Source organism: Chiloscyllium plagiosum, unplaced genomic scaffold (genome assembly GCF_037043375.1).
Source record: "Chiloscyllium plagiosum isolate Xiang-an unplaced genomic scaffold, Cpla_swu_hap1 HiC_scaffold_2, whole genome shotgun sequence".
NCBI lineage: Eukaryota > Metazoa > Chordata > Chondrichthyes > Orectolobiformes > Hemiscylliidae > Chiloscyllium > Chiloscyllium plagiosum.
The window spans coordinates 125896075-125915458 of record NW_028270140.1 but is presented as its reverse complement, the minus strand read 5'-3'; the positions used below and the strand labels follow the sequence as shown (position 1 = coordinate 125915458).

Genomic DNA, 19384 nt, shown 5'->3' with positions numbered 1-19384 from the left:
TCCCATTCTGGGGCTTAGAGTTTTCTGTTAAGTCCACTCCCTGTTCAGCAGACTAGACAGCAGCACACCATGCGCGAGCCCCTCCAGCCCCCCCTCCAACACTGCCCTCCATCTGCCGTCCCAACAGCGGCCTCCACCGGGCCCCAAACACTGCCCCCCAGCCCGACTCCCAACTCTGCCCAACACCGCCCTCTGACTGCCCCCAACACCTGCCAGCACCGCTCCCCCGTCTGCCCCCACACAATGTCCAACCACCGCCCCCGAATGCCCTGCCCCCACCAGCCACCCCCCTGCCACCCTCCCCCCCCCCCGTGTCCTCTTGCTCCCCCCACACCGTGCGCCCCTGCCCCCGTCAGATCCTTACCCCTCTGGGGCAGCCAGAGTGGACACCAACAGTAAGACTGCTGCTGCCTTTATGGGGTAAATCTCCAAATAGCACACACACACACACAAATTTTAACTGTAACTTTTTGACAAGTTCCACCTCTGGCCTGCACAGGACAATGTTGGAGAGATTATCTGGGGAAGCAGGGTTTAGGGTTCACCCCTGTGTAGAACTCCAGGGAAAGTGTGAGGAGAGAGAGAGGTTGGGGGAGGTCAGTCATTTGGAGCTGGTGCCTGGGCTCCCATCGATGTCCAGGACTGTTATCGGCAGCATTTTCAGTAAGCTGAGATCGTTTTTAATCATTGTAAACAAAAGACGCAATCAGGGTTGAAACAGCTCTTTGATGTAATGTTTCAATCAGACCTCGAGATCTCCATCAGATAATCCAATATTTGGAAAATTGATATTCGGATAATCGAGGTTCCTCTGTATTGCATGGAGTTTTGTTCCCCTTATCCAATGAAGGATATTTTAGCTCTGGAGTGAGTGCAACAAAGGTGTAACAGACTGATTCCTGAGATGTCAGTTAGGATTGAGATGTGAAGAAGCCTCTTCATCCAGAGTGTGCTGAGCCTATGGTATTCTCTGCCACAAAAAGTTGTGACCAAAATATTTAATGTTTTCAAGGAGTCAGATACAATTCATAGGGCTGAAAGGGTCAGAAAGTATAGAAAGAAAGTGGGAACAGAGTACTGATTTGGATGATTAACCAGTTTCATATCATGGGATACTCTGGTCCACAAATCCTTCTCTGTCAACATCTTCCCACATGCCCACATTCCCTTGCAATTGCAGAAGGTGCAATACTTGCCAGTTTATCTCCTCTCTCCTCACCATCCAAGGCTCCAGACAAACCGTCCAGGTGAAGTGGTCATTTACCTGCCCTTCACTCAATGTAGTCTAATGTATTCACTGCTCACAATGTGGTCTCCTCTACATTGGGTGATGAAATGCAGACAGGGTGATTCTTTGCAGAACAGCTTTATTCTGTGTGTAAAAAAACCCCCAAGCACCCAGTTGCCTGCTGTTTGAATACACCCAATGTTCCCATGCCAACATTCCTGTCCCAGGCCTGCTGCAGTACACAGTGAAGCTCAGTGAAACTAGTGGAACAATACCTCATCTTCCAATTAAACACCTTACAGCCTTCATAACCCAACATTAAATTTAACAATTTTAGAGCATGACTACACCCTTCATTGTCTATTACATATGTCTCCCATCACCCTCGATCCTGTCATGAAATGGGTTGCTTTCAGTAGTGTGAACCCATTTTTGACTAGTCAAAGTCCCCATTATCACCAATCGAGCTCCTCTCCTGCTATCAACTGTCCCTTTGTCTGCCTACCTATTTTTCTATCACTCTGGGCTCCCTCTCTACCTATCTATTCACTACTCATCATTAGTGTAAATACCACCAGACTTGAAACAGTAACTTTATTTCCTCTCCACAGATACTTCCAGACCTGTGGGACTTTTCCAGCAATACTGCTTTTGTTTGCTGACTATCATGTTATATATTAATAGCAATGGATGAAAAAAATCCATCTAGTCTATTCAATTGAGCTTACAGAATTGTAAAATGTTCTGAATCAGAACATAGATACTCAAAACTTCAAAAACAAAAAATAATGGGGAATACCTTCAAAAGCTGAATTAGTGGGCAGCACGGTGGCACAGTGGTTAGCACTGCTGCCTCACAGCGCCAGAGACCCAGGTTCAATTCCCGCCTCAGGCGACTGACTGTGTGGAGTTTGCACGTTCTCCCCGTGTCTGTGTGGGTTTCCTCCGGGTGCTCCGGTTTCCTCCCACAGTCCAAAGATGTGCAGGTCAGATGAATTGGCCATGCTAAATTGCCCTTAGTGTTAGGTAAGGGGTAAATGTAGAGGTATGTGTGGGTTGCGCTTCGGTGGGTCGGTGTGGACTTGTTGGGCCGAAGGGCCTGTTTCCACACTGTAAGTAATCTAATCTAATCTAGTCCAGTGACCTTTCTGGTCCTGATAACTTGAGACTATCTTACCTTTGTACTTTACTGCAAGGTGATCTCCATCCCTAGCAAAAAGAGCTCCAACTTACATGAGAAGGACTGTTCCCAATCAATTTCCAATTTCCTCCTCACCCCAAGCATGGAGTGGTTACTCTATTATTGCCAAAAATATGATGAATGGGAGACCAGTCTTGGTAAATCACCTGATTCTCTTTAGTGGTGGGGATGCTAGCAAAACTGAGCTGAACAATCAGCTGTGACATAGGAAAATGGGGATCACCAGAGTGTTACCTGAGTACTAGGGTGGATAGCTGACTCAATCCTCCATTTGCAATGTTTTTCTTTTTTTCTCATCTTCCTGTTCTTTTTTCCTTCTTGCTTACTACCCACCATTGTCATCTGCCCAAGTGGTCATTATTGATGCATGAGCATTCACCCTGAACAAAGCAGGCATTATGTTTATTTAATTACAATTTCACTGAGAAATTCCAATCAATATGTACTTCTGCTGATAAATCTTATAGGTGCCTTAAAATCTGTGAAAGATGCGGGAGAGTTTTAATCTGGACTTTAATGGGACTCAACAGCATCCTCATCTCTCATGGCTATCACAGCACTGACCATGACACTGAACACTCCCTGGTGAGCAGCAAGCTCAAATTTCAGTCGAGGAAGCTGTATCACTTCAAGAAGAGAAGTTTCTTTGGATAAACACTTACAATACCACTGACCCAGAAAGGATCCAGCAGGTCCTCTACATCTTTGATCAGGCTTTTTTGAACAATCATAGCCAGGCCTGAATGCAGAGTGCACACTGCTATTCACAACTCAGGACTGGCTGTATAAGGCAAAAAAGAGATCAGTGGAATATGACTTATTTGACTGAAATTGAGTCAATTATTGCCTGACCTACAAACAAGTCCACAGCAAACAAAACCAAGATGCTCTCAGAGATGCCAGGAACAAGTCTCTCAGCAGATGGCATGACACTGTTTAATAAATGCTGGCTGAAACTCTGCAGCAGAAAATAATCGCTACTGCTGAATTTGAGGATGCTAGAGAGATATATATTGAGGATGCTAGAGAGGATGCTAGAGAGATAGAGAGGACTGTGAAAGCAACATGCACAGGAGTAACCAATGCAACTCAATTGAAGACCATGTCTGGGGTTGTTGTGTAAGGGAATTATGACCCTGGAACAGTCTGGTGATGATGTCACAGAGCAGCACATTACTGGGTATGAGTACCATAGAAAAGTTAGAATTAGAAAAATCTGGAATAATCATACTAGAAGATACACCGGAATGACGGGCTGTCTAAAAGAAACACAGAGACAACATGGGTATTAACATTGCGCAAGAAAGATTAGGCATTATCAGAGCTATAAGTTAGAACTATATAACTATAACTGTATAAAGACCATGTATAGAGTAGTTAGTATGAAAATATAATAAGTAGTCGTGCATTGAAATATAAACCCAAAGACAGCTCTTGACTTTGTCTTCTCCACAATCGGCCTGTAAAGAATCCAAACTCATGAGGTGATATCAACAAAGGGAGATAGCCGAGGTGGAATAGACAGTTATAAAAAAAAGGCGTGATTATTACTAAACTTAGTAATCAGGTATAAAAGTTGAGTGAAGCATTACCTTGGACTCCATGCAACAGAGAATTTTGTCAGTGACAAAGTCCCCAGCACTAGTCCAAAATTCATTGTCATGGAAGTATGGAACAAATCCATCATAGCAAAGCAATTGTTTAGCTATGGTACATCCCCAGGAATATGCCATCAGAATCATCATAATTAAAATCTGTCTCTGCTGCAACATCTCCATGAACTCTTGCATCTCTTATAAAAGGAGAGACCGAACTCACAAGATATGAATGATACAAACATAGTAACATTGGACATAAACAATGATTATAATTTCTGCAACAATTACATAGGTACATTTCTTGGCAGTGTGGAGGAACAGAGTGATCTGTGTGTGCATGGACATAGATCCCTCAAAGTTGCCACCCAAGTGGATAGGGTTGTTAAGAAAGCATATGGTGTTTTGGCTTTCATTAAAAGGGGGATCGAGTTTAAGAGCCGCAAGGTTTTGCTACAGCTCTACAAGTCTCTGGTGAGACCACACTTGGAATATTGTGTCCAGTTCTGGTCGCCCTACTATAGTAAAGATACAAAGGCTTTGGAGAGGGTGCGAAGAAGGTTTATCAGGATGCTGCCTGGACTGGAGGGCTTGCCTTATGAAGAAAGGTTGAATAAGCTCAGACTTTTCTCTCTGGGGAGAAGGAGGAAGAGAGGAGACCTGATCAAGGTGTACAAAATAATGAGTGGAATAGATAGAGTGAATAGCCAGAGACTTTTCCCCAGGGCAGGACTGACTGGTACGAGGACTCACAGTTTGAAGATATTTGAAAGAAGGTATAAAGGAGACGTCAGAGGAAGGTTCTTTACGCAGAGAGTTGTGCATGCATGGAATGCATTGCCAGCTGCTGTGGTGGAAGCAGAGTCATTAGGGACATTTAAGCGACTGCTGGACATGCACATGGATAGCAGTGAGTTGAGGGGTGCGTAGGTTAAGTTATTATATTTTACATTAGGATTAACCCTCGGCACAACATCATGGGCCAGAGGACCTGATCTGTGCTGTACTTTTCTATGTTCTATGTTCTATGTAACTGTTAAGTATTATGGGGAAGGTCTACTTCCTTTACTCTGACCAGCTTACATCTCCTGGCAACATACAGGGTACATCCTGAGTCTTGCTTTGGCTTCAGAGTTGGTGGATCCTCTGTTGATATGATCTTTTTCAACAGTTACAGAAGTGCATGGATGGCATGAATTACTCTACATTGCCTTCATATACCACTTCAAGACTACTGATCATCATTAACAAACTTTTCAAACTGCTTCAGAAGACAGACTGTCCATGTGAATTCTTGGACATTATATCTCTTTTCTATGAGAATATGCACTGTTGAGTTGCAATGGAACATGAGGAAGACAGTGGTGTAGTTTGTCACTGGTCTACTAATATGGAAGCCAGGGAATGTTCTGGGGATATGGTTTCAGATTCCATCATGGCTGTTGGTGGAATTTAAATACAATTAATAAAATCAGGAATTAAAAGTTAGTCACAGTAAAGATGACCAGAAGACTATCATTGGTTGTTTATAAAAACCCATACGGTTTAGTAAAGTCCCTTTTGAGAAAGAAATCTGCCCTCCCTACCTAGCCTGGCCTACATGTGACTCCAGACCCACAGCAATCTGATTAACTCTTAATTGCCTTCTGAAATGACATAAATGGCCCAGCAGGCCACTCAGTTCAAGGGCTGTTGGGAATGAGCAACAAATGTTGACCTTACAAATGATACCCACGACCCAAGAAATAGCAACTACTTTCAAAATCAGAAATGGAGTAGATCAAAGCTATGTCCTTGTGCTCTTTGACATACTCTTCTCCATCCCATAATTGTATACTTTTGACAATTCAAATGAGTGTATCCACCTGCTTACCAAAGTTGAAACAAGCTGTTCAACTTGACAGTCTGTATACCAAGGCAAAAATGCATAATGTCTTAGTCCATGAGTTGATACTTGCTGATGTCATGAGATTGACATCCCACATGGCAGCTCATTGGAAGCAACTTGTGGATCAGTTGTCCCAGATCTGCTAAGTGTATGTACTGATAATTTTGGTCTTCCTGAGGCTGACTATGGACTAGCATTTATAGACTCCAATTTCCATTAACATTGACAACATCAACATCAGTCTGGATGTGTAGCTTTGATCAATAACCATCTGCCATCTGTCCCTTGATGCTGAAACCAGAACCACCATTGCCAAGGACACAGCTGTCCTGCCAAAGTTGAGAAGGTGAGTGTGGATCAATAACCAAATAAACAAAGCACCAAGCTTGTGTTGCTCATGCTCTCCTCTACAATGGCAAAGCATGGAAAATTTATGCAAGCATAAAAATAATTGCTGAACATCTTCCATCTCTATTGCCTCAGTCATACATATGGCATCTCCTGACAGGTCAGGTGTTAAATACAAAAATACACCAGTGTGTAGAAATCACCAGCCTGCATGCCCTCACAAATCAGTGATCCTATGACAATAAGACAAAATGGCATAGAAGCAGAAGTAGACCATTCAGTCTATTGAGTCTGCTCTGCCATTCAATGAGATTGTGGCTTTCCTGCCTCTACCATGACTCTTGATCCCTTAATAAAAATCTGCCTATCTCAATGAATATAATTAATGCCCCAGCCTCAACAATCCTCTGGGATAAAGAACTCCACAGATTTATGACCCTCTGAGAGAAGAAAACCTTCTCATCACTATTAAAGGGACAATCCCTAATCCTGAAGATTATGCCCTCTGACCATAGACTCTCCCATTTGGGGAAACAACTTTTCCACTTCTACCCTGTCAAGTTCCTTCAGAGTCTTGTATGGTTCAACAAGGTTGTTTTTCATTCTCCTAAATTCTAGTGATTACTGGCCCAATCCACTCAACATCTCTTCACTAGACACTCTCTCCACTTCTGAAATCACTCAAATTAACCTTCTCTGGATTATCTCCACTAACAGTATATCTTAGATAGGGGACCCAAGCCATTCACACAATTCCTGACTCTATGCTCTGGCGTGAACTTGCTAATGAGACAAGACCAATAGGCCACCTGAATTGATAATACAAGTATGTCTGTAAATGAGATCTCAAGTTGTCTGGGATCAGAGTCCATGAGGGACACCCTTGTTACAAATGTGAATGCCTAAACATAAACAGTCAGGGAGTTTGTGGTAAAAGCAGTGGAGAAAAAAAAGAGATAAGCAGATGGCAGGAAATCGAATCCTGCAAAAGGGGAAAAAAATCACTCAATTCTTGGCTAATGCTATTCATCTGTGCCAGCCATGCAAGGGACTGCTAGTCACATATCATATCTACAGCCACAGCAGGTGATGAGAGAACCAGAACTGACATATACTTTGGGTGTAGTCCATTGCTTCCTGAGACAGATGGATGCCAACCAACTTTAGACTTAAATTCTTATAATAACTTATTTTTATTGAATGCCAATTCTTAAACAATTGGTAATCTATCTCACATATCACGTGAACCCTACTGTAACTGTTAGTGCAGCCAAAACAATTGCCACGATCTGGGAAATACACATCTGAAAGAATTATGCAACAACTTAAGAAACTGTTTGTGAGTATAATATGCAGTGTATAAACCATACACTGTAAAATTGTTTCTCAACCTGCTACAGTGCTCTGGAATACAGCATCTCTGACATTCTGCTGATAAAATTCAATTGTACGTGTGGACATTTAGTAAAACAATTTATTCATTTGAATTATGCCCACTTCCAAAATTATGTTGGCTGCTTTAAATTGCCAACAAGAGTAAAGGAACAGACACAGACTGTGGCATGCTGTTAACTCCTTAAAGAATACTTTCACCAGTATCAATGATGGACCTCTACTTACTTAATAACACGGTGAAGGCATATAATTTTGAGTTCAAAGTCACAGATTTCTCCAAAAATTCTTCCATCTGTTTTACTGCAACCACAAGATTTCAGCCAAAAAGGTGTTTTTGATCTACACCCTGCTCTGTTCCACTCATCACTTGTTTTTAATAAAAGCAGCTTACATTGCAGATGACACAGCCATTCCATGATGTGGCATTATGTAACGCTAGTGCCCCTGCCAAACATCTGGCTTTCTGAAAGAAAACTAAGAGAATATGGATGGCTCCTTGAAAACTTTCATTCATCTCTAAAGTTGGTTGCAAGTGTTATCCTCACAGGAAAGAAATATTGAACGCGTAATATAAATTAAAATCCAGTTGTTATGACTGCATTTTGAAAAATTGATGTCTGTAAAAATAAGGATTTTATCCAACTTCTTATACAAAATAGAGAAAGGCAAGATCACAATATTTAGCAATTTAAAAATGATTTGGCAGATTCAACTTTTTGAATGTAATATCACATATCATTTTTAATCTTCTATTTGTAATTATATATGTTGGCAGAATTTCCCACCCCTGGACAAGAGCAAGAGCAGCAATGTTGTAGGAACACCATAACCACCAAGTTCTCTTCCAAGTCACATTCCATCCTGATTCAAACATACATCACTGTTCCCTAACTATCACTGGCATCAAGAAGCAGGAATTCTGTACCCTATGCCATTATGTGACCACTATACAAAGGCTGCATCAATGCAGTAAGACAGGCTATTACTTGAGTAAACTGTCACCTTGCAGCAGAGCTTACTGGGAGGTGGTAGGTACAGAGAGGTGTATTTTGAGCAAAAGGGTGAAGACAGGTCTAAATTCATGTTGAGTTAATAAGACCCACAATTTGAAAGTAAGGTTTTATCACATAATTTTGTGCCTAATTACTGAGCATCAGTCTTGATTTGCCTGCAGATCTTAAGGCATAGCAATCATTGCCAATTTGATGCAAATTTTGTGAAGCGGTACATATGTAGGGTGCTCACAATCACATACACTTGTGGAGCACTCTGGCTAGCATACCACAGCATATTGCAAGTTGGGTCAGGGATAACCAGACAGTAGACACAGATTTTTGAATACAAAATGAAGGCTCTGTTGGAGGTCCAGAGGAGGAGGGATGTTCTGACTCCACAAAGGTAAGAGTGTTACCTCATCACCTCCACAACCAACAACCACCATTCTCTTTCCCGCAGCTGCGTGAATACAGTTCTGCCTAGTCTTCTGTCCTCTCATCCAGACCAAGGGAGAAGAGTGTACTCCCTTTCTCCTGCTGACTCTTAGAAAATGTTCAACACAATAAGGAAGAACAGCTGTTTTTAATGAACAATTCAAGAATTTCCAGAATAAATGTTGAAAAACAGTTGGTGAAGTCTTGAAAAGTACCTTAGTCAATATCCCACTGTGTTTCATCGGTCCTTAAAGTTCCAGCATCAGTGGTCATGAAATAGTGAGTGGCTCCTTTAAGTAGCACTTGAAATCAATGTCAATAGCAGTGGGTCACTGTTAGATGGTAGCACTAATCACCAAAATGCCATGCCGGCTTGTTACTGACTCTGAAAAGAGATGTTAAATGGTGATCAGTCCCTCAACAACCTTCAGAGTACTCACTCTAGTGTATGCTTCAATTCCCTTACCAAGATGGTGTCTTCTGCTAAACATGAGTTAAACTGCTGTTTCAGTTCAAGATTCCAACTCCTAATTGTTTGAGGATCATTAGCATCTGAAAGCAAAGCCAAAAATATCTCGCCAGATCTTTCCAAAGCATGTAAAGCAAAATTGGCTTTATGAAAATATGGATCGATGTAAAGCTGTCCATTAACTTAAGAAATGTATATTGATTACAAGAAATTTTCAGAAACAAATATTACTAATTTAAAAATCCTAGACCTTAATTATACATTAAACTTTATTGCCCCTATCTCTCCATCTCAGAGTTGCCCATTATTCCTCATTCAGAATTTGCAAATAAGTAACCAGATTACATTGAGTCAACCATGAAAATAAGTTAGATCATCCGTTGGTGCCAGCAGACGAATGGTCTATCCATTGCTGGCCAATGTGCACTCATCAAAATTTAACCTAGGAATTCTACAGTTTCTAAAGTCTTTAAAGTAAGCATCCCCTCACAATTGTTACCTGTACTTTTTCTGATTGTAATGCTCCTTCAGTACTCAGTAAAACTGTTTCTTGAATCTATAAGAAATCTCAGTACAATGCACCCACAGGCAAGAAGTGGTTCCAGTTAGTCTGCCTTGCTGACAGCTTCCTTTCATGGTATTGAGCACAACAGAATTTATGATCTACATGCCTATTGTGTTATTGAAGCTACAAGGAGCTCTGTAGTGTTCAGAAGATTGTAAGATAACTATGAATGAGAAAATCCATTCAGCTTGCCTTAGTTATTCATCCAAAAATCTCCTGTTACGGCATCCAATTCTTTGAAATAAATTCCAAGACTTTTTTCCCCTAGATTAGTTTGCCATCAGTATTATTCACTCTACTCGGCATCTTAAGGCATTCATGTTTGAAAAACAAAATACAATGATTTTTAAGTTCTTATTGTTTATGATTTTTTTCACTTAACCTGGTGTTGTACCTTTCTACCCCCAAATGGGGGGGTGGCATGGTGGCTCAGTGGTTAGCACTGCTGCCTCACAGCACCAGGGTCCCAAGTTTGATTCCAGCCTTGGGCAACTGTCTGTGTGGAGTTTGCACATTTTCCCTGTGTCTGCGTGGGTTTCCTCCGGGTGCTCCAGTTTCCTCCCACATTCCAAAGATGTGCCGATCAGGTGAATTGGCCATGCTAAATTGCCCATAATGTTAGTTGCATTAGTCAGAGGGAATGGGTCTGGCTGGGTTACTCTTCGGAGGGTCAGTGTGGACTTGTTGGGCCGATGGGCCTGTTTCCACACTGTAGGGAATCTAACCAAATATGGCATTAATGTTACTATAGGTGTTGGCCTATTGCCCATGAACCTCACGAAAAGCACAAAGGTTTTCAAATAAATATTCTGCAGATACATATTGTCAATATTTTCTTTAAACTTCAATAATTAATAAAAGGTCTATGCTTACTTGGTATCCAAAGAATGTACATCGAGGGCATGGCTCTAATCAGTTTGCTTCTCAGCAGCAACTACTTGTGCAACAATTCAAGTTAAGGTGATTGATTTCATAGCAACAAAATACAAATCATATTGTGGGCAGTTTGACCTCGATATAGTGTTACAGGTCATACCCATGCAAAATGTATTTAAATTATGTGAGAGAAGGATTACTTTTTGTAAGTGATGTAAAATGAAACAGCTCTTTGTAAAGAGATTTTATGATTTAATTACACACAGTACAGGGAAGGTTTTCCATGTTTGTCTAATCAATCTTCTGTTTCTATAATTATCATGTCACATACTGCGGTATATTCAAGCAATTTTTCAAAGAAGAAAAAATCTTTAAAATGATTACAAGATGGGGAGAATAGAAACTATAGAATTACTTAGAACCTGCTGTATATTCAGCCCAACTGTTCTATGCCAGTGTTTATATACTCCATGTGAACCAACTTTAATTCTTACGGCGTTTTCTATTTGATTCCCAAATGGTGCTATTCCCTTCTTACTCAAGTATCCATCAAACAATCAAACATTCCAGGTGGAAGCAAGTTCATTAGTTGCAAATTGCTTTGGGAATCCTGATGTTGTAAAAGGCATTACAGGCACACAAATGTTAGTTATTTCCTTTATGTCTTTCCTCCTATTGACATTTTCAATGTGTATGTAAAGAAAATCCTCCAAAATACTTTTGCATGTGTTTGTCCATTGTAATTGAAGGGATCAACCAGAATTTGTTGAGTTTCAGGTGTATTGCGCTTGAAAATTACTAATTAGTTTAATTTGAACACAAAGATCTGTTGCACACTGGATACCAAAGTTTTATGTAATTTGTTAACATTTAACTCATATTTATGATTCCCTGGTTGTGGACCCACCCATAAGTGGAAACAGTTTCCCCACATTCAGTAATTTTAAAGTAGTTCTTGTTCATGTGTCCAAACTTGGCAGAATACTTTTTTGAGGTCATATTGTTCATGCACAACATCTGTTACATTTCCCTTGTGTTTGGAATTGCAAATGATTGAATCTGCACAATCAGCTCTAATTAACAAGTTTGCCTTTCCTTCTGTTCAGTTTACTGCGCTCCTCACTTCTGCCATTATCCTCAAACCACACTGTAACTCAAAATGGCAGGGCAATTCACCAATGAAATACTTCTCAAAAATCTTCAAAGTTGTAAAATTAAAGCAGAGCTTACATATCCATCAAACTGTTCTGAGAACTGACATCTTTTATTGAGAACATTTCATGGTTTTGACTGTTTTTGAAGTTGAAAATGTCTAATGGTAAATAGAACCACTTTGAGACATTTTTGTACAGTGCATTAACTGCTTATGTTTCATCTTTTTTTATAAAGACTGAGATTTTACATTATCATTTACAATTAGATAGTTGCCCAGGAGGACCAATTCCACCATAGAACATCCCAAATGCCTCCTTCTTCAAGGACTGCAATTTCCCCTCTTACTTCCCACACCTCTTCTCTTGAACCCCAACCCTCCAACAATAACAGAACTCCCCCATTCCTCACCTTCCACCCCACCAACCTTCAGGCCCCACCACCGGAGATATATTTCCCTCCCCACCCCTATCTGCGTTCGGCAGAGACCATTCCCTCCATGATTCCCTTGTTAGGTCCATGCACCCCACCAACCCACCCTCCACTCCTGGCACCTTCCCTTGCCACCGCAGAACGTGCAAAACCTACACCACACCTCCCCCCTCACCTCCATCCAAGGCCCCAAAGGATCCTTCCACATCCAGCAGAGATTTTCCTGCACCTCCACACATGTCATCGCGAGTGTCCGTTGCTCTCGATGTGATCTCCTCAACATTGGGAAGACAGGACACCAACTTGCAGAACGTTTCAGAGAACATCTCTGGGACACAAGCACTAAACAGCCCCACCACCCTGTGGCCAAACATTTCAATTCCCCCTCCAACTCTGCCAACGACATGCAAGTCCTGGGGTGCCTCCACCAACAGATTCATCCGCCAGGCATCTGATGGCTAGAACACCTCATCTTTGGCTTGGGACCTTCCAACCACACAGGATCAATGTTAATTTCACCAGTTTCCTCATCTCCCCTCCCCTCACCTTACCCCAGATTCAACCCTCCAACTCAGCACTGTCTTCTTGATCTATCATACCTGTCCATCTTCTTTCCCATCTATCCGCTCCACCCTCCACTCTGACCTATCACCATCACCCTGCACCTCCATCCACCTATCCTATTCCCTGCTACCTTAACCCCAGCCCCAAAAACCCCCCTCCCCCATATTTATCTCTCAGCCCCCTTGGGTTCCCCCACATTCCTGATGAAGAGCTAATGCTCGAAACATTGATTCTTCTGCTCCTCAGATGCTTCCTGACTGGCTGTGCTTTTCCAGCACCACATTTTTTGAATCTTATTTTTACACCCCATATGACAGAGTAAAACTTTGGTTGTAAGGAAATCATATAGTGCCAGACAATGGATTCACACTCTCATTATACTTTTTAACCCCTTATATGTCACCACTTGAATTCAATGTTTTTTTGGATTCATATGGGCAGAAAATTTCAATCATTATTAACACTGTCATGACCAAAGAAAGTCTGCAAAAGCTGTGTAACACCATCTTTCAATCAGTCTTATAAATACACACATTATACACCACACATCAATAGCCAAAGATAGTTTGTTTAATTTATGCGTGAATGTGGCAAGGCCAGTATTTATTGCATATCCCTAATTGCCTTTGATATACCTTCTTGATGCATAGCAATTCATGTAGCGTGGATGCATCCACTATGCTGATAAGTAGAGATTTTCAAAATTTGACCCGGTAACAGTGAAGCAGTAAACATACTTTTAGGTTAGCATAGTGTGTGACTTGGAAACAAGCAGGGGTATGTTCTTATGCAACTGTTCCCATTGCTTTTCAAGGCAATAGAGGTCTCAGGTTTGGAAGTTGCTGTCAAAAGAGCCTTGGTGAGTCGCTGTAGTACATCTTGTAAACAGTATACACTATAGCTATTGTGCATTGATGGTAGAGGGAATAAGTGTTTAAGGTAGTGAATAGAATGTGCCAACCAAGCAGGCAGCTTTGTTCTGGATGGTTCAGCTTTGTCACAACCCGACCAAGTGAAGGGCCGGTATCCCGTCACAAAGTCACCCTCTATTTACACGTGCATGGTACATGATGCTGACCCAGCCATGTCAGAGTGAACAGAATCCCTGACACTCGTGTTTTTTTTTCTTTCTTTTCTCTTTTTTTTCTTTTACCCCCACACTACCGCCTAACTGCGGTAGTGTTTATTTTTTCCCCCAGCACCCATGTTGTGTGTGTGCAGGTGTGAGACACAGTGAAACACTGCTGTTTATTTTTTTTTTATTTTTTTTCCACACTACCACCTAAGTGCGGTAGTGCTTATTATTTTTCCCCAGCACCCATGGTATGGGTGTGTGGGTGTGCAGGTGAGAGACACAAGGTGCACGAATCAAATTTCCCCTGTTTATTTTTTTTTCTTCTTTTTTTAAATTTTTTTTCTTTAAACCCCCCTCCCACTAGCACCTAACTGCGGTAGTGCTTAGTTTTTACCACAGCTGTTTTTTTTTTTAAGCTGCTTTTTTTTTAAACCCCCACACTACCACCTACGTGCGGTAGTGCTAACACTACTGTTTATATCTGTCAGCCAAGACCTACTGATTGGACCAGGTTAACAGGGAAATTCACTGGCTGACCTCATTCCAATCTTGATACCGAGGGTGAGGTTCCCAAGTTGTTACAGTTTTAGATAGATACCCAAAATTGTTAAGCTCCTAGGTGAGAAGGTATGATTGGCTCCACTTGTTTATTCAAAAGCCCCTCAGGTGCTCACAAGAAGACTAAGTTAAAACTGATCCCTCCCTTATCAATGTCTTTCTCCAAAGCTAAATGAATTGATATTTTAAAAGAAGCTAATTTAACCAGGCTTTCTTGAGTTATTGATTACTAAATATAAAAATAATAATAAAACAGGCAAAAACACATACTTTAGGATTAAGAAATGAGTCCAAAAGAAAACATTATAAACTAAAAGATAAATAGATAAATCTCTCTAAATAGTTCATGAACAGGATATAATGAAACATTGATAATTGAACAGTTGAGTTTGAGATTCTTGGCTTTGGAATTCATTAAAATCCTTTAGTCCTGCTTCCTTTGATGATGTTTGGCTGATAATACTCAGAGAGCAAGGGAGTCTTCCTATTCTCATCATTCATAACTGGAATAGCAGGATTTAAAAACTTAGATCAGATCCATTAGTTGTGGGATCACTGACCTCTGTCTATGGCATGTTGCTTCAATTGCTTGTCACACAAGTCATCTTGTGTTGTAACTTCACCAGATAGACACCTCATTTTCAGATACATCTCGTGTTACTCCTAGCATGCTCTCATGCTCTCTCATTCTTCAAAGAGCCCCTAGTTTTGTGATCATGGTAGAAAGTGTGATATGCCAGACAATGAAGTTACAGGATGTAGTTTAATACAATTGCTCCCTCAGCAACTCTCTATGCCCAATGCTATGCGGAGGCATCTTTTTGAAATCTACCCAATTCAGCATGGTACCATATAATATAATAGAGGGTATCCTCAATGCAAAGGCACAATTTTGTCTCAACAAGGCCTGTGGCATTGTCACTCCTACTGATCCTGTCATAGACAGATGCATCTGCAGCAAGAATACTGATGAGGACAAGACCAACTAAGATTTTCCTTCTTGTTAGTTCCCTCACCAATGCACACACCCAATCAAGTAGCTATGTCCATCAGGACTCAGCTAGCTTGGGTAATAGTGCTGCTACTAAGTCAGTCTTGTGATTTCCCCCACCCAGAGTACATTTTGAGCCATTACTGCCCTCGGTGTGTCCTCCAAATGACATTTAACATGGAGAAGAGCTGCGGTAACATGGCTGCTAATGAATGGCTCCTTGCCAGCAACAGATTAATACCGTATTGTTTTCCTAACCAAATATTTCCCTTTCTATGTGAGAAAAAAATTTCATACACTATCATTTACTTTGTGAGTTATTTAATAACATAAGAACATAGGAACATAAGAAGGAAGATAGTAGCAGAAACCGGCAATTCAGCTCCTCCAGCTTTATCTGCCATTTAATACAATCATGGCAGATCTAATCTCAGCCTCAACTCCATTTTTATGCCTGTTCCCCATAGCCATTAAACCCATTACTAATTACAGGTCTTTCTTTTTGGCTTTAAATGTATTCGGTGTCCCAGTATCCACTCTGGGGTAGTCAATTCCACAGATGCACAACTCTTTGAGAGAAGTCATTCTTCCTCATCTCTGTTTTAAATCTGCCAGTCTTTAGCCTAAAACTATGACCTCACGTTCTAGATTGCCTCACAAGGGGAAACATCCACTCTACATTTACATTGTCAATCCTCTCTGAAATTTTTAGCATCTTATATACCTCAAGTAGATCTCCTCTCCTTCTTCTAAAGTCTAGTGAATATAGGCCTAAATTACTCAATCTCACCTCATAAGACAAGTCTTTCATTTCTGAAATTAATCTAGTGAACTTTCTCTGAACTGCCTCTAATGCAATAAGATTCTTCCTCAAGTAAGGGGAGCAAAACTGGACATAGTATTCCAGATTTGTTCTCAAGTTTCCCAAGTTACCCACAATGCCCACAACTGTCCTCTATTATTCTTTAAACCGTGCTGATCTCTTAATGGCGTGCATACACATTATTTGTCTAAATGCTCATCTAAGTGATATTACTTTTCTTGCAAGTGTTGTTCCTGAGTCACTTATTGTTACCATTGTTATTTCATTTCTTTTTGGGAAATGGTGGACTTCTAAGGTCTGTGCAGATGGTGGTGAATTCTCATCTTTGAGATTTGCCAGCTGTAGTAAAGGACACTACTGTGATGTATAGATCAGTGATTGCAAAGGTAGTCTTGATCGTTGATGTTCACCACAAACAATCAAAGTGAAAACTGCTCTATCCAGATCCCAAGGTGTCACTTAGGTTGACTTTTGTTGAAAGTGTTGAAGGTTTGCACCTGAACTGATTCTACAAACCTGAAGGTTGGCAATGGTTTGGCAGCTTTGCCAAAATTAAATTTGGCCATTTCACCTTGATTTTGTCACTTGATTCTGTTTGGCTTAAATAAGGTTTTTGCTATTGGACGAGCAGAGTGAATAGAGCACAACATTAACCTTTGTATTGAGCTACTTTCCATGTCTTCAGTAGATGTATTTTACTCACATGAGGATTGCCTTGCATACATTTATGCTGGATTTGTTCAATTTCTTTATGATTCCCTTATCGATTTTCACTGCTACCTCAGCTTTCCATTTGACTATAGATGATGCATAGCCTTGCATTTCTGAATTCTTTCTGAAGTGGTTGAATTTCACTTGAGAACGGCAGTCTAATGTTATTCATCACAATCTCAGAAATGCTGACTCAACCAAAGTGTGGTTTCAGGTATTCTACAATCTAACCAGTGATGTTGAAGTCAGCTAGTCAAACTCACAGGAAGCAAAATAGTGGTCTATGATGGCAAAGCTCTTACTAGAGTGAAGAATGCTACTGTTGGTTTTATCCATGGCCTGCCATGGGTGTTATGACCTCCAGAGGAGGAGTTGGCACCCTGCTTTGGACCTTTATCTCTGCCCCCTAGTTTTAAGATCATTTTGCCTGCAAGTATGAAACTTACTCAACCCAGGTCACTGAGAAAATGATTATTGGACACTGACCGTTGGGAAGTTCTAACTCATATGAACTGCTTTTTAGCACCTCTGGAATTACCAAAATGAGTAACTTATAACCTGCTTCCCCTCCTATCTTCCTTAATATCCTGAGTGCTTGTGTGTGTGGTTGGAGTAACAAAGCATCCCACTACCTCCAGTGTTTTGACTGTTTTATTAATAAACCCTATTTATGCTTGGTTTTCTTTTATTCTGGACTTACTTCAAAAATTTGAAGCTGAAAACCATGGTTTTGAAACACAATGAGCTTACCTAGTAATAAACAGTTATGAATAGGGAAAGGAGCAAATTGCACAATAGCTCTCTTTTCTGGTTTAAAAAGGGAAAAGCAATTACTATTTAAATTTCCCTTTTCCCTTTGTCCCTGACAGTGTTGAGAGCCCGTGTCTGGGACTGATCCACTTATATGAGCCAAAACAAAACAAAAGTAGATCAGAAGTACAAATATATGACAGTAGTCCAAAATTTTAAAATGAACCTAATTTGGATCAAAAGAAACTAATTGGAACCCAAAAAAATGAAAGGGCAGTGGCTCAAATTACTTCTGAAACAAATACAAGAACTACAGCAAGCTATTTTTGATCTAATACTAAAACAAGAACAAATATTAATACATAGGCACTTCTAGAGCAAGGAGACCTGACTAGTGAAACAATAACATCCCTGACACAGATCAGTTAAAAGTGGTATCAAGGGAGCCAAAAGGACTGGAATGCTCCAGATGCTGTTTGAGCATCTTAACCTCAGGCTGTATTCACAACAGTTAGATGTGGAGTTAGAAATGTAAACTGAACAATGCCTCATCAACTGGCAAGAAAAGCTGGAAAAGCTGAGAATGTAGCTAGAGTTTAGGGACAGGGAGAGAGAGGGAAGGGTTCTCCAGCTCTGAACATTGTGGTTGGAATTACAGGTCCAGAAAAAAGTTGAGCAGCTAGAAACGACTAAGGAAAATTACTCCTTGCCACCCCTTACACCTCTCTATAATAATTTCCATGATCTTGAAAAAAGCCTCGAGGCTATTAAATATATAAAAGTCATGCCTAAATTTGAAGAGAATGAGGTGGCGTCCTTTTTAACCAATTTGAAAAGGCAGCTGGACAGCTAATAATGGACACAAGAAATTATAACTGGGAAAGCTGATTAGCAGATAAAATCTGTCATCCTTGGGGCACATGAGGAGGCCCAGGAACCATCTAGCCAGCGGGTCGGGAATGCCCAAAAGACATCCATTTGCATCTATTTGGAGTTTCAAAGCAAACATGAACTGCTTTTGACAGGTTGGTTCACTCTGTAAAAGTACAGAATGATGTCTGATGAATTTTGTGAGCTGATATTGAATATAAGTCATAAGAATGTAAGATGTAGGTGCAGGAGTTGGCAATTCAACCCCTTGAGCCTGGTCCATCATTTAACATGATCATGGCTGATCTCATCTCAGCCTCAACTCCACTTTCCTGCTCTTCTCCATCAGTCAGTGCAGCAGTGGAAGCACAGCAGAGCAAACACAACAGAGCAGAGTGAACAACAGCGAAAGTTTCTAAATAAATACTATCATTACATTGGAGTTGGGAATTGATTGAGCTCT

At 40.8% G+C, this 19384-nt stretch overlaps 1 long non-coding RNA gene across 1 annotated transcript in view; it reads right to left on the bottom strand.

The window, feature by feature from the left end:
- Positions 1–19384, bottom strand: part of LOC122558155 (uncharacterized) — a 260883-nt gene that overhangs the window by 204839 nt on the left and 36660 nt on the right. Inside the window, exon 2 of the long non-coding RNA XR_015761418.1 lies at positions 9301–9470. This is a non-coding gene — a long non-coding RNA (uncharacterized LOC122558155). The remainder of the gene's footprint in view (positions 1–9300; positions 9471–19384) is intronic.